Source organism: Carcharodon carcharias, chromosome 8 (genome assembly GCF_017639515.1).
Source record: "Carcharodon carcharias isolate sCarCar2 chromosome 8, sCarCar2.pri, whole genome shotgun sequence".
NCBI classification, from domain to species: domain Eukaryota; kingdom Metazoa; phylum Chordata; class Chondrichthyes; order Lamniformes; family Lamnidae; genus Carcharodon; species Carcharodon carcharias.
Window position 1 is genome coordinate 123,127,205 of NC_054474.1, and position 12,920 is coordinate 123,140,124.

Sequence of the window (12,920 nt, forward strand, 5' to 3'; positions counted from 1 at the left end):
CAGTTACATCAGATCAGTTACATTGGATCAGTTACATCGATCAGTTACATTGCATCACATCAGTTATATTGGATCAGTTGCATTGATTAGTCACATTGGATCAATTACCTCGGATCAGTTACATGGGATTCGTTTCATTGGATCCGTTACATCGGATCAGTTTCATTGGATCAGTCACATTGGATCAGTTACATTGGGTCAGTTATATTAGATCATTTACATTGGATCAGTTACATTGGATCAGTTACTTTGGATCAGTTATATTGGATCAGTTACATTGGTCAGCTACATCGGATCAATTACATCAGATCAATTAAATTGCATCAGTTACATTGATCAGTTACATTGGATCCGTTATTTTGCCTCAGTTACATCGGATCAGTTACATCAGATCAGCTGCATCAGCTCAGTTACATCAAATCAGTTACATTGGATCAGTTGCGTCGATCAGTCACGTTGGATCAGTTACATCGGGTCAGTTATATTGGATCAGTCACTTTGGATCAGTTACATCAGATCAGTTACATTGGATCAGTTACATCGATTAGTTACATTGCATCACATCAGTTATATTGGATCAGTTGCATTGATTAGTCACATTGGATCAATTACCTCGGATCAGTTACATGGGATTCGTTTCACTGGATCCGTTACATCGGATCAGTTTCATTGGATCAGTTACATTGGATCAGTTACACTGGATCAGTTACATCGGATCATTTACATCAATCATTTACATTGGATCAGTTACATTGGATCAGTTACATTGCATGTAACTGATTGGATGTAACTGATTGGATGTAACTGATCTGATCAGTTTCATCGGATCAGTTAAATCGATCAGTTACATTGGATCACTAATATTAGATCAGTTACATCAGATCAGTTACATTGGATCAGTTACATTGGATCAGTTGCATCGATCAGTCAAATTGAATCAGTTACATCGCATCAGTTATATTGGATCAATTACTTTCGATCAGTCACATCAGATCAGTTACTTTGGATCAGTTATTTTGGATCAGTTACATCGGAACAGTTTCATCGGATCATTTACAATGGATCAGTGACAGTGGATCAGTTACATTGGATCAGTTACATTGGATCAGTTAAATCGCATTATTTACATCGGATCAGTTACATCAATCAGTTACATTGGATCACTTATATTAGATCAGTTACATCAGATCAGTTATATCAGATCAGTTATATTGGATCAGTTGCATCGATCAGTCACATTGGATCAGTTACATTGGGTCGGTTATATTAGATCATTTACATTGGATCAGTTACATCAGATCAGTTACTTTGGATCAGTTATATTGGATCAGTTACATTGGTCAGCTACATCGGATCAATTACATCAGATCAATTACATTGTATCAGTTACATTGATCAGTTACATTGGATCCGTTATTTTGCCTCAGTTACATCGAATCAGTTACATCAGATCAGCTACATCAGCTCAGTTACATCAAATTAGTTACATCGGATCAGTTGCATCGATCAGTCACGTTGGATCAGTTACATCGGGTCAGTTATATTGGATCAGTTACTTTGGATCAGTTACATCAGATCAGTTACATTGGATCAGTTACATTGGATCAGTTACATTGGATCAGTTACATCGATCAGTTACATTGCATCACATCAGTTATATTGGATCAGTTGCATCGATTAGTCACATTGGATCAATTACCTCGGATCAGTTACATGGGATTCGTTTCACTGGATCCGTTACATCGGATCAGTTTCATTGGATCAGTTATTTTGGATCATTTACATTGCCTCAGTTATATTGCATCATTTACATCGGATCAGTTACATCGATCTGTTACATCGATCTGTTACATTAGACCACTTATATTAGATCTGTTACATCAGATCAGTTACATTGGATCAGTTACATTGGATCAGTTTCATCGATCAGTCACATTGGATCAGTTACATCAGATCAGTTATATGGTATTAGTTTCACTGGATCAGTTACATTACTCAGTTCTATTCGATTAGTTATATCAGTCAGTTACATCGATCAGCTACATTGGATCATATTATATTGGATCATTTACATTGGATCAGTTACTTCGGATCAGTTACATTGATCAGTTACATTGCATCATTTATTTTTCATCAGTTACATCTGATCAATACATCAGTTCAGTTACATCAGATCAGTTACATCAGATCAGTTACATCGGATCAGTTACATTGGATCAATTACATTGGATCAGTTACATTGGATCAGTTACATCAATCAGTTACTTTGGATCAGTTACATCGGATCAGTTACATTGGATCAGTTACATCTGATCAATACATCGGATCAGTTACATCAAATCAGTTACATCGTATCAGTCACATAAGATCAGTTACATGTGATTAGTTTCAATGCATCAGTTACATTGGCTCACTTCTATTCAATTAGTTATATCAATCAGTTACATTGATCAGCTACATTGGATCAGTTACATTGGATCAGTTACATCCGATCAGTTACTTTGGATCAGTTATGTTGGATCAGTTACATTGGATCAATTTCATTGGATCAGTTATATTGCAGCAGTTACATTGAGCAGTTAAATTGGATCAGTTATTTTGGGTCAGTTACATCGGATCAGTTACATTGGATCAGTTACATCAACCAGTTACTTTGGATCACTTATTTAGGATCAGTTACATCAGATCAATTACATCGGATCAGTTACATTGTATCAGTTACATCCAATCATTTACGTCTAATCAGTTACAACGGATCAGTTACATTGGATCAGTTACATTGGATCAGTTACTTTGGATCATTTATTTCAGATCATTTATGTCGGATCAGTTAAATCGATCAGTTGCATTGGATCAGTTACATCATGTCAGTTATATTGGATCAGTTGCATTGGATCAGTTACATTGGATCAGTTACATCAATCAGTTACTTTGGATCAGTTACATCGGATCAGTTACATTGGATCAGTTACATCTGATCAATACATCGGATCAGTTACATCAAATCAGTTACATCGTATCAGTCACATAAGATCAGTTACATGTGATTAGTTTCAATGCATCAGTTACATTGGCTCACTTCTATTCAATTAGTTATATCAATCAGTTACATTGATCAGCTACATTGGATCAGTTACATTGGATCAGTTACATCCGATCAGTTACTTTGGATCAGTTATGTTGGATCAGTTACATTGGATCAATTTCATTGGATCAGTTATATTGCAGCAGTTACATTGAGCAGTTAAATTGGATCAGTTATTTTGGGTCAGTTACATCGGATCAGTTACATTGGATCAGTTACATCAACCAGTTACTTTGGATCACTTATTTAGGATCAGTTACATCAGATCAATTACATCGGATCAGTTACATTGTATCAGTTACATCCAATCATTTACGTCTAATCAGTTACAACGGATCAGTTACATTGGATCAGTTACATTGGATCAGTTACTTTGGATCAGTTATTTCAGATCATTTATGTCGGATCAGTTAAATCGATCAGTTGCATTGGATCAGTTACATCATGTCAGTTATATTGGATCAGTTGCATTGGATCAGTAATATCGTATCAGTTAGATTGGATCAGTTATTTTGGATCAGTTACAAGCAATTAGTTTCATTGGATCAGTTACATCAGATCAGTTACATCTGATCATTTACATCGGATCAGTTACATCAGATCAGTTACATCAGATCAGTTACATGGGATCAGTTGCATCGATCAGTCACATTGGATCGGTTACATCAGATCAGTTACATGCGATGAGTTTCATTGGGTCAGTTACATTGGATCAGTTACATCGATCAGTTACATTGCATCGCATCAGTTATATTGGATCAGTTGCATCGATTAGTTACATTGGATCAATTACATCGGATCAGTTACATGGGATTCGGTTCACTGGATCAGTTACATCGGATCAGTTTCATTGGATCAGTTACATTGGATCCGTTATTTTGCCTCAGTTACATCGGATCAGTTACATCAGATCAGCTACATCAGCTCAGTTATATCAAATCAGTTACATCGGATCAGTTGCATCGATCGGTCACGTTGGATCAGTTACATCGGGTCAGTTATATTGGATCAGTTACTTTGGATCAGTTACATCAGATCAGTTACATTGGATCAGTTACATCGATCAGTTACATTGCATCACATCAGTCATATTGGATCAGTTGCATTGATTAGTCACATTGGATCAATTACCTCGGATCAGTTACATGGGATTCGTTTCATTGGATCCGTTACATCGGATCAGTTTCATTGGATCAGTCACATTGGATCAGTTACATTGGGTCAGTTATATTAGATCATTTACATTGGATCAGTTACATTGGATCAGTTACTTTGGATCAGTTATATTGGATCAGTTACATTGGTCAGCTACATCGGATCAATTACATCAGATCAATTAAATTGCATCAGTTACATTGATCAGTTACATTGGATCCGTTATTTTGCCTCAGTTACATCGGATCAGTTACATCAGATCAGCTGCATCAGCTCAGTTACATCAAATCAGTTACATTGGATCAGTTGCGTCGATCAGTCACGTTGGATCAGTTACATCGGGTCAGTTATATTGGATCAGTCACTTTGGATCAGTTACATCAGATCAGTTACATTGGATCAGTTACATCGATTAGTTACATTGCATCACATCAGTTATATTGGATCAGTTGCATTGATTAGTCACATTGGATCAATTACCTCGGATCAGTTACATGGGATTCGTTTCACTGGATCCGTTACATCGGATCAGTTTCATTGGATCAGTTACATTGGATCAGTTACACTGGATCAGTTACATCGGATCATTTACATCAATCATTTACATTGGATCAGTTACATTGGATCAGTTACATTGCATGTAACTGATTGGATGTAACTGATTGGATGTAACTGATCTGATCAGTTTCATCGGATCAGTTAAATCGATCAGTTACATTGGATCACTAATATTAGATCAGTTACATCAGATCAGTTACATTGGATCAGTTACATTGGATCAGTTGCATCGATCAGTCAAATTGAATCAGTTACATCGCATCAGTTATATTGGATCAATTACTTTCGATCAGTCACATCAGATCAGTTACTTTGGATCAGTTATTTTGGATCAGTTACATCGGAACAGTTTCATCGGATCATTTACAATGGATCAGTGACAGTGGATCAGTTACATTGGATCAGTTACATTGGATCAGTTAAATCGCATTATTTACATCGGATCAGTTACATCAATCAGTTACATTGGATCACTTATATTAGATCAGTTACATCAGATCAGTTATATCAGATCAGTTATATTGGATCAGTTGCATCGATCAGTCACATTGGATCAGTTACATTGGGTCAGTTATATTAGATCATTTACATTGGATCAGTTACATCAGATCAGTTACTTTGGATCAGTTATATTGGATCAGTTACATTGGTCAGCTACATCGGATCAATTACATCAGATCAATTACATTGTATCAGTTACATTGATCAGTTACATTGGATCCGTTATTTTGCCTCAGTTACATCGAATCAGTTACATCAGATCAGCTACATCAGCTCAGTTACATCAAATTAGTTACATCGGATCAGTTGCATCGATCAGTCACGTTGGATCAGTTACATCGGGTCAGTTATATTGGATCAGTTACTTTGGATCAGTTACATCAGATCAGTTACATTGGATCAGTTACATTGGATCAGTTACATCGATCAGTTACATTGCATCACATCAGTTATATTGGATCAGTTGCATCGATTAGTCACATTGGATCAATTACCTCGGATCAGTTACATGGGATTCGTTTCACTGGATCCGTTACATCGGATCAGTTTCATTGGATCAGTTATTTTGGATCATTTACATTGCCTCAGTTATATTGCATCATTTACATCGGATCAGTTACATCGATCTGTTACATCGATCTGTTACATTAGACCACTTATATTAGATCTGTTACATCAGATCAGTTACATTGGATCAGTTACATTGGATCAGTTTCATCGATCAGTCACATTGGATCAGTTACATCAGATCAGTTATATGGTATTAGTTTCACTGGATCAGTTACATTACTCAGTTCTATTCGATTAGTTATATCAGTCAGTTACATCGATCAGCTACATTGGATCATATTATATTGGATCATTTACATTGGATCAGTTACTTCGGATCAGTTACATTGATCAGTTACATTGCATCATTTATTTTTCATCAGTTACATCTGATCAATACATCAGTTCAGTTACATCAGATCAGTTACATCAGATCAGTTACATCGGATCAGTTACATTGGATCAATTACATTGGATCAGTTACATTGGATCAGTTACATCAATCAGTTACTTTGGATCAGTTACATCGGATCAGTTACATTGGATCAGTTACATCTGATCAATACATCGGATCAGTTACATCAAATCAGTTACATCGTATCAGTCACATAAGATCAGTTACATGTGATTAGTTTCAATGCATCAGTTACATTGGCTCACTTCTATTCAATTAGTTATATCAATCAGTTACATTGATCAGCTACATTGGATCAGTTACATTGGATCAGTTACATCCGATCAGTTACTTTGGATCAGTTATGTTGGATCAGTTACATTGGATCAATTTCATTGGATCAGTTATATTGCAGCAGTTACATTGAGCAGTTAAATTGGATCAGTTATTTTGGGTCAGTTACATCGGATCAGTTACATTGGATCAGTTACATCAACCAGTTACTTTGGATCACTTATTTAGGATCAGTTACATCAGATCAATTACATCGGATCAGTTACATTGTATCAGTTACATCCAATCATTTACGTCTAATCAGTTACAACGGATCAGTTACATTGGATCAGTTACATTGGATCAGTTACTTTGGATCAGTTATTTCAGATCATTTATGTCGGATCAGTTAAATCGATCAGTTGCATTGGATCAGTTACATCATGTCAGTTATATTGGATCAGTTGCATTGGATCAGTTACATTGGATCAGTTACATCAATCAGTTACTTTGGATCAGTTACATCGGATCAGTTACATTGGATCAGTTACATCTGATCAATACATCGGATCAGTTACATCAAATCAGTTACATCGTATCAGTCACATAAGATCAGTTACATGTGATTAGTTTCAATGCATCAGTTACATTGGCTCACTTCTATTCAATTAGTTATATCAATCAGTTACATTGATCAGCTACATTGGATCAGTTACATTGGATCAGTTACATCCGATCAGTTACTTTGGATCAGTTATGTTGGATCAGTTACATTGGATCAATTTCATTGGATCAGTTATATTGCAGCAGTTACATTGAGCAGTTAAATTGGATCAGTTATTTTGGGTCAGTTACATCGGATCAGTTACATTGGATCAGTTACATCAACCAGTTACTTTGGATCACTTATTTAGGATCAGTTACATCAGATCAATTACATCGGATCAGTTACATTGTATCAGTTACATCCAATCATTTACGTCTAATCAGTTACAACGGATCAGTTACATTGGATCAGTTACATTGGATCAGTTACTTTGGATCAGTTATTTCAGATCATTTATGTCGGATCAGTTAAATCGATCAGTTGCATTGGATCAGTTACATCATGTCAGTTATATTGGATCAGTTGCATTGGATCAGTAATATCGTATCAGTTAGATTGGATCAGTTATTTTGGATCAGTTACAAGCAATTAGTTTCATTGGATCAGTTACATCAGATCAGTTACATCTGATCATTTACATCGGATCAGTTACATCAGATCAGTTACATCAGATCAGTTACATGGGATCAGTTGCATCGATCAGTCACATTGGATCGGTTACATCAGATCAGTTACATGCGATGAGTTTCATTGGGTCAGTTACATTGGATCAGTTACATCGATCAGTTACATTGCATCGCATCAGTTATATTGGATCAGTTGCATCGATTAGTTACATTGGATCAATTACATCGGATCAGTTACATGGGATTCGGTTCACTGGATCAGTTACATCGGATCAGTTTCATTGGATCAGTTACATTGGATCCGTTATTTTGCCTCAGTTACATCGGATCAGTTACATCAGATCAGCTACATCAGCTCAGTTATATCAAATCAGTTACATCGGATCAGTTGCATCGATCGGTCACGTTGGATCAGTTACATCGGGTCAGTTATATTGGATCAGTTACTTTGGATCAGTTACATCAGATCAGTTACATTGGATCAGTTACATCGATCAGTTACATTGCATCACATCAGTTATATTGGATCAGTTGCATTGATTAGTCACATTGGATCAATTACCTCGGATCAGTTACATGGGATTCGTTTCATTGGATCCGTTACATCGGATCAGTTTCATTGGATCAGTCACATTGGATCAGTTACATTGGGTCAGTTATATTAGATCATTTACATTGGATCAGTTACATTGGATCAGTTACTTTGGATCAGTTATATTGGATCAGTTACATTGGTCAGCTACATCGGATCAATTACATCAGATCAATTAAATTGCATCAGTTACATTGATCAGTTACATTGGATCCGTTATTTTGCCTCAGTTACATCGGATCAGTTACATCAGATCAGCTGCATCAGCTCAGTTACATCAAATCAGTTACATTGGATCAGTTGCGTCGATCAGTCACGTTGGATCAGTTACATCGGGTCAGTTATATTGGATCAGTCACTTTGGATCAGTTACATCAGATCAGTTACATTGGATCAGTTACATCGATTAGTTACATTGCATCACATCAGTTATATTGGATCAGTTGCATTGATTAGTCACATTGGATCAATTACCTCGGATCAGTTACATGGGATTCGTTTCACTGGATCCGTTACATCGGATCAGTTTCATTGGATCAGTTACATTGGATCAGTTACACTGGATCAGTTACATCGGATCATTTACATCAATCATTTACATTGGATCAGTTACATTGGATCAGTTACATTGCATGTAACTGATTGGATGTAACTGATTGGATGTAACTGATCTGATCAGTTTCATCGGATCAGTTAAATCGATCAGTTACATTGGATCACTAATATTAGATCAGTTACATCAGATCAGTTACATTGGATCAGTTACATTGGATCAGTTGCATCGATCAGTCAAATTGAATCAGTTACATCGCATCAGTTATATTGGATCAATTACTTTCGATCAGTCACATCAGATCAGTTACTTTGGATCAGTTATTTTGGATCAGTTACATCGGAACAGTTTCATCGGATCATTTACAATGGATCAGTGACAGTGGATCAGTTACATTGGATCAGTTACATTGGATCAGTTAAATCGCATTATTTACATCGGATCAGTTACATCAATCAGTTACATTGGATCACTTATATTAGATCAGTTACATCAGATCAGTTATATCAGATCAGTTATATTGGATCAGTTGCATCGATCAGTCACATTGGATCAGTTACATTGGGTCAGTTATATTAGATCATTTACATTGGATCAGTTACATCAGATCAGTTACTTTGGATCAGTTATATTGGATCAGTTACATTGGTCAGCTACATCGGATCAATTACATCAGATCAATTACATTGTATCAGTTACATTGATCAGTTACATTGGATCCGTTATTTTGCCTCAGTTACATCGAATCAGTTACATCAGATCAGCTACATCAGCTCAGTTACATCAAATTAGTTACATCGGATCAGTTGCATCGATCAGTCACGTTGGATCAGTTACATCGGGTCAGTTATATTGGATCAGTTACTTTGGATCAGTTACATCAGATCAGTTACATTGGATCAGTTACATTGGATCAGTTACATCGATCAGTTACATTGCATCACATCAGTTATATTGGATCAGTTGCATCGATTAGTCACATTGGATCAATTACCTCGGATCAGTTACATGGGATTCGTTTCACTGGATCCGTTACATCGGATCAGTTTCATTGGATCAGTTATTTTGGATCATTTACATTGCCTCAGTTATATTGCATCATTTACATCGGATCAGTTACATCGATCTGTTACATCGATCTGTTACATTAGACCACTTATATTAGATCTGTTACATCAGATCAGTTACATTGGATCAGTTACATTGGATCAGTTTCATCGATCAGTCACATTGGATCAGTTACATCAGATCAGTTATATGGTATTAGTTTCACTGGATCAGTTACATTACTCAGTTCTATTCGATTAGTTATATCAGTCAGTTACATCGATCAGCTACATTGGATCATATTATATTGGATCATTTACATTGGATCAGTTACTTCGGATCAGTTACATTGATCAGTTACATTGCATCATTTATTTTTCATCAGTTACATCTGATCAATACATCAGTTCAGTTACATCAGATCAGTTACATCAGATCAGTTACATCGGATCAGTTACATTGGATCAATTACATTGGATCAGTTACATTGGATCAGTTACATCAATCAGTTACTTTGGATCAGTTACATCGGATCAGTTACATTGGATCAGTTACATCTGATCAATACATCGGATCAGTTACATCAAATCAGTTACATCGTATCAGTCACATAAGATCAGTTACATGTGATTAGTTTCAATGCATCAGTTACATTGGCTCACTTCTATTCAATTAGTTATATCAATCAGTTACATTGATCAGCTACATTGGATCAGTTACATTGGATCAGTTACATCGATCAGTTACATTGCATCACATCAGTTATATTGGATCAGTTGCATTGATTAGTCACATTGGATCAATTACCTCGGATCAGTTACATGGGATTCGTTTCATTGGATCCGTTACATCGGATCAGTTTCATTGGATCAGTCACATTGGATCAGTTACATTGGGTCAGTTATATTAGATCATTTACATTGGATCAGTTACATTGGATCAGTTACTTTGGATCAGTTATATTGGATCAGTTACATTGGTCAGCTACATCGGATCAATTACATCAGATCAATTAAATTGCATCAGTTACATTGATCAGTTACATTGGATCCGTTATTTTGCCTCAGTTACATCGGATCAGTTACATCAGATCAGCTGCATCAGCTCAGTTACATCAAATCAGTTACATTGGATCAGTTGCGTCGATCAGTCACGTTGGATCAGTTACATCGGGTCAGTTATATTGGATCAGTCACTTTGGATCAGTTACATCAGATCAGTTACATTGGATCAGTTACATTGATTAGTTACATTGCATCACATCAGTTATATTGGATCAGTTGCATTGATTAGTCACATTGGATCAATTACCTCGGATCAGTTACATGGGATTCGTTTCACTGGATCCGTTACATCGGATCAGTTTCATTGGATCAGTTACATTGGATCAGTTACACTGGATCAGTTACATCGGATCATTTACATCAATCATTTACATTGGATCAGTTACATTGGATCAGTTACATTGCATGTAACTGATTGGATGTAACTGATTGGATGTAACTGATCTGATCAGTTTCATCGGATCAGTTAAATCGATCAGTTACATTGGATCACTAATATTAGATCAGTTACATCAGATCAGTTACATTGGATCAGTTACATTGGATCAGTTGCATCGATCAGTCAAATTGAATCAGTTACATCGCATCAGTTATATTGGATCAATTACTTTCGATCAGTCACATCAGATCAGTTACTTTGGATCAGTTATTTTGAATCAGTTACATCGGAACAGTTTCATCGGATCATTTACAATGGATCAGTGACAGTGGATCAGTTACATTGGATCAGTTACATTGGATCAGTTAAATCGCATTATTTACATCGGATCAGTTACATCAATCAGTTACATTGGATCACTTATATTAGATCAGTTACATCAGATCAGTTATATCAGATCAGTTATATTGGATCAGTTGCATCGATCAGTCACATTGGATCAGTTACATTGGGTCAGTTATATTAGATCATTTACATTGGATCAGTTACATCAGATCAGTTACTTTGGATCAGTTATATTGGATCAGTTACATTGGTCAGCTACATCGGATCAATTACATCAGATCAATTACATTGTATCAGTTACATTGATCAGTTACATTGGATCCGTTATTTTGCCTCAGTTACATCGAATCAGTTACATCAGATCAGCTACATCAGCTCAGTTACATCAAATTAGTTACATCGGATCAGTTGCATCGATCAGTCACGTTGGATCAGTTACATCGGGTCAGTTATATTGGATCAGTTACTTTGGATCAGTTACATCAGATCAGTTACATTGGATCAGTTACATTGGATCAGTTACATCGATCAGTTACATTGCATCACATCAGTTATATTGGATCAGTTGCATCGATTAGTCACATTGGATCAATTACCTCGGATCAGTTACATGGGATTCGTTTCACTGGATCCGTTACATCGGATCAGTTTCATTGGATCAGTTATTTTGGATCATTTACATTGCCTCAGTTATATTGCATCATTTACATCGGATCAGTTACATCGATCTGTTACACCGATCTGTTACATTAGACCACTTATATTAGATCTGTTACATCAGATCAGTTACATTGGATCAGTTACATTGGATCAGTTTCATCGATCAGTCACATTGGATCAGTTACATCAGATCAGTTATATGGTATTAGTTTCACTGGATCAGTTACATTACTCAGTTCTATTCGATTAGTTATATCAGTCAGTTACATCGATCAGCTACATTGGATCATATTATATTGGATCATTTACATTGGATCAGTTACATCGGATCAGTTACATTGGATCAATTACATTGGATCAGTTACATTGGATCAGTTACATCAATCAGTTACTTTGGATCAGTTACATCGGATCAGTTACATTGGATCAGTTACATCTGATCAATACATCGGATCAGTTACATCAAATCAGTTACATCGTATCAGTCACATAAGATCAGTTACATGTGATTAGTTTCAATGCATCAGTTACA